The following is a 4,848-nucleotide window of genomic DNA, read 5'->3' on the forward strand; positions in this document are numbered from 1 at the left end:
TCTATTCTATTCTATTCTATTCTATTCTATTCTATTCTATTCTATTCTATTCTATTCTATTCTATTCTATTCTATTCCTCAGTGAGCAGCAAGACATCTCCAGCATCAGAACAGCCCCAGGGACAGCCACGCTTCAGTTTTGCTGTCTCAAGATATGCACAAACAATGCAAGCCAGGTTAAGAAACAAGAAACGCCAGGAGCTGAACATTCTCACGTAATCCAAGGCAAGAACAGTTTCTTTTTTGACAGTTGGTAGGTCAGGGAGAAAGACACGTCTGTCTTTACATCCTTAAAAGGCAGCAACTCTTCTCCCAGGGCTGGCCTTGCTGTCACATACACAAGGCCAAGGAATGATTTACCCTCCCCCCCAGACCACATTCTGAGAACTTCCTGTTCTTCCCCTCCTCCTCTTTCTTTTCTTCCCTCTGGAAAGCAGCTCACATCTGTGCTTCGTTAGCCACAACTGGATCCTTAACGGAGACCAGATGCAGCCCCAGCAGAGACGCAGGAACGCCCTCCCTGCTTGTCTCAGGGAGCTGAGCCTGCCCGTGCAGCACGTCAGCAAACTGCCTGGGCACCCTGAGCTTCAGGCCATGCAGGAGCACGACAGATTCCAAACAAAACCTTGATGCCCCTTCAGACACAAGTTTTTCCACGTATTTGATGAAATAGTTTTTCTAACAGCGTTCTCACCTTTCTGGATCTGTTTTTCTGTGAAATGACGCTTCCATCATTCAACATCTGATTTCACAAACCCTTCTATCGCTATATATTTTTCCACACAACAAAAAACACAACAGGAAAAGGAGTATTATTTAAAGTGCTGGAGATTCACGTGTCTGAAGCATCTTACAACTCTCTCTCCTCCTTTAATGGGGTTCATTTGAAAAAGGCACATACTTGCATTCCATCTCATCTCTAATATCTTGACCAGGAAAAGAAAGAATCTCTCTTTTCAACTTGGGCCCCACTTTGATAACAGGGCAATGCTATAAGCATCAGACATGGCATCTACAACACTACGTGATTTATGTAATGCTGTAATGCTGTGGGGAGGTGGGTAGATTTTCCTGCCAGTCACCGAGGACATGTGGTGTAACACTTCCATTTGAACAAGTGACGAAAACAGAGCACGTATTTATCTCAGTCTCAACCACCCTCCCCCAGTAACTCCAGCACAAGGCCGCATCCCAGCACAGCACCTGGGGTGGGTGAGTGTCCCTTGTGCCTCAGACACAGCCTGCACCACTACAGAGGGAAATCCAGGTTTCACTGCTGAGCAAGTGGCAGTTTTTCTTGAGCAAAGAGCAGACAGAAGGATGAGATTCTCAGCAGTTCAACTAACAGGCACACAGTGGATGTACTGTTCTGGTGCTAAGTGTTTACTGAGAGACTCACCACAATGTAAACCACGTCTGGGCTGCCCTGGACAAACACTGAGCACCACCCTGTCCCTATCCTCCACCCATCGCCTACATGCTGCTCTTGGGTGTTTTCCATGCAAAGGAAAAGGATGGGACAAAGCAGGTGCTGCTTCCTAAGGAAAATTAACAATATATATCACCATTTTCCAAATGTTAATTACGTGCACCCTTGCCTGGATATCAGTAAATTGAAACTGCACCTGACTAGCCCCAAAAGAAGTGTTAGAATAATGCAATCTGTCTTAAATATAGCATAGAATCATAGAATCATAGAATCAAAGAATCATAGAATCACAGAATGCCCTGGGTTGCAAAGGAGCACAGTGCTCATCCAGTTCCAACCCCCTGCTGTGTGCAGGTCACCAACCAGCAGCCCAGGCTGCCCAGAGCCACATCCAGCCTGGCCTTGAATGCCTGCAGGGATGGGGCATCCACAGCCTCCTTGGGCAACCTGTGCCAGTGCCTCACCACCCTCTGTGTGAACAGTAGGTGATTCTGCAAGCAACTTCACAGTACAAGGTTTGCTAGACTGGTTACAGGACAAAAGCATCACGTCACGGACCATAGTGGCTACTGAGGGCTCGGACATGGCCACATCAGACACACTACTTGACATTGAAGGTTAATGGGGCTTCCAACCTCATCGTTTAGAAGCGTAAATCTTTAAAGACATCTAAGAACTGAACACTGATCTTATCTTCAAATCAATGCAAAATCAACACGGAGCTACAATACCAGAGCTGGTGGGATGCTGCCTTTTCTCTTGTAATTGGGAAGTTCATCATATTAAATGAATGCTATTCTGGGAAAGGTGTCGAGCATTTTTCATATATGTTTAAAACATTGAAAACTGCCTGGACTATTCTTAGGAATTCTTCCCTGGCAGAAACAAAATGCTTGATAAAGCAGGAAAAGTCTTACAGAATGATATTGGTGTCATATTGAATACATGGCTTTGCCTACTCCAAACTTATCCTGGTAAAGTCAACAGCAAGCCGTAGTTTTGTGTGAATTACATCAAACAAAACCTTGTGTCCTAAGTACTGCAATAAGTACTGCTTTAGGCACAAGAAAATCAGTCACCCAATTCCTCCAAACACCCACTCAGACCTTTTCCTAAGATTTTTTCAATATGTGGTATTCTGTTGCAGTATTTGGCAAAATCACACTATCTATTTTTATACAAATGGAAATAAAGCTGCTTGGTTATCATTGGTATTCTTTGCTTCCTGTTCTGAAATTATGTGCACTTCAGTTCCAAGAAAGGACTGGAAGGACTAAGAATGGAATATGCTCGTACACATCTGTCAGCAGAGAAGTGTTCACTGCAGTGATTTCTTCTCTTTTAAAGGACAGGCAGGATTCCCTGACTGTTCTGTACTAGAAGCATAAGATCTCTGTGCGAAGAGAACATCACTAAGTGCCAACAAGAACCTGAATGAGACAGTGAGGAGCTAATAAAAATAATAATGATAATAATAATAATAATAACTGAGCCATTTTAGTAAGAGGAAGCCAGGAAAACTTACTGGATCTTTTCAAAACTCATTTGCTTTTCATTTGGTCCAACCTACTCCTTTCAAGTATGCCCCAACTTTTCAGTTTTTGATGTCGTTATTGGTTGAATAGAATGATAAATGATTAAAAAAACCACTTGTCCATGGAATGCTGTTTCAACAATAGATCATGTCCTACATAAACAAATGCAAAGAGAATTTATTAGGTACTAAACAGAGAAACTCCGTACAGAATCAACTAGTTATTCAAATCACTGAGACTCCAAAAGTAGAATTACATTATTTCTCACACAGAAATGCCCCAAGTGCTCTACAAGCTGCTTTGCAAATTGCATGGGAAAATGTAACCCACCACTGAACAGAACTGCACCTCGTCACGGAAGACGGCAAACAGCTCATTATGGACAAGGCCAGCCACCAGAAATTCTGCCATGGGAAAAAAAGTCTTGCTAAACATGCTTGCTAAATTACTGCAGACAGCAATTATCGCTGCTTTGCATTGCTCCTCAGATACACTTTGTGTGTTATCTGGGTGGGATGAAGACCGCAGTGCTGCCATCCCATCTGCTCTGTATGGAGGGATTGGAGCTCCCAGAAACATTCCCATCATAAGCCTGGAGTTGGCTGCAATGAGACCATCCTCACCTACAGGGACAACATGGACATAAAATTACACAGCACGTTCTGAGATGATCATCTCACTGTAACTACAAGATGCGTCCTCAGGCTTCAATAAATCACTGAAAAATCAGTGACCAAAAAATCAGGAAGGAGCAGAGACAAGTTTACTGCTGGATAGAACAGGTTTATCTTTGGCATCATCTACGATGGCCACATCATCTGCCCTGCTGCAGGCTTAAAATAACAAAAAAAAAAAATCCATGGTCTCTCGCTACAAAAGTATGGTCATTGCTGTTCAGACATTTCTTTGAAGAATGATTATAAATGTTTGCCAATAGCAGTGTTTGCCAAATTTCTAAGAACACGGATGTATACCAATATGACCAATCACTTACAGGAAAAACAGACACAAATGATGCTGCACTGCTGCGAACGCACAAAGTGCCTCAAGCTTCATCTGTCTAAGGACTGAAATGAACCAAGCACACAGACGGGAGGGGAATTTACAGCAAGCTTTGTGTGTTCAATTCTGATGGCTGAAAGCTGACTACAGGGTTGTGTGGGATTCACTGAACCATTTTCCACCCCTGTTAGCAACAAGTCTCAGAAAAACTAAAAATCTCCTTAAAACAAATCTCCACTGTGCATGTCAGTAGGGATCTGTTTACTACAGGTAATGACACCTAGCTGACAAAAAAAAAACACCACTGCTTTAAACATTTTTCACTCTCGTTTTGTTAATCCCATGGATGTGAACTGCTGACACACCTCAGCACTGTGCCCATCTCTCCTGACTCCTGGTTCCTCACTCTGCAGGCTGACAAGACCACCACCCCCCTTCACAAGGCACGAGTATTACCAGACGTTAAACCTAGTGCCGTCGTGGGGTTTTTTGTTTGTTCAGCTTAGACACTGCCGATGGGCTCAGAGCAAGGAGCGGCTGCAGCAGAGCTGGACGTGGGGCTCAGGGCCGCATCTGTCCCACAGCCACAGCCCAGCAATCCCCAGCTTCCATCACACCAACACGCTCGCGACTTCGTTCAGGCACCCACGTATCTTCTCCCAGCTTTACATTTTCTGTTTGGCTGCTAGATTCCAATCTAGGGTTGCAAGGAGGGATGGCAGCCTCCTAACGCTGCAGCCCGACGCCCAGGGGTCTGTGTGGGAGCACAGGGGACCCCGATGTCCCGCAGCCCCCCGGCTCGCACTGAGGGGAGGAGTGAGGCGGGAAGGGGACGCTCCAAGGGGAGGAGGGACAACTTTAGAAGTCTCCATATGTCTTTTC

At 44.6% G+C, this 4,848-nt stretch overlaps 1 protein-coding gene across 2 annotated transcripts in view; it reads right to left on the bottom strand.

The window, feature by feature from the left end:
- The window catches only part of IFT140 (intraflagellar transport 140), a 78,656-nt gene that overhangs the window by 13,276 nt on the left and 60,532 nt on the right, over window positions 1-4,848 (bottom strand). The gene's annotated exons all lie outside the window — the stretch shown is intronic.

The sequence above is a fragment of the Lagopus leucura genome, unplaced genomic scaffold (assembly GCF_019238085.1).
Source record: "Lagopus leucura isolate 7727_CA_CO unplaced genomic scaffold, USGS_WTPT01 Super-Scaffold_760, whole genome shotgun sequence".
Lineage (NCBI taxonomy): Eukaryota > Metazoa > Chordata > Aves > Galliformes > Phasianidae > Lagopus > Lagopus leucura.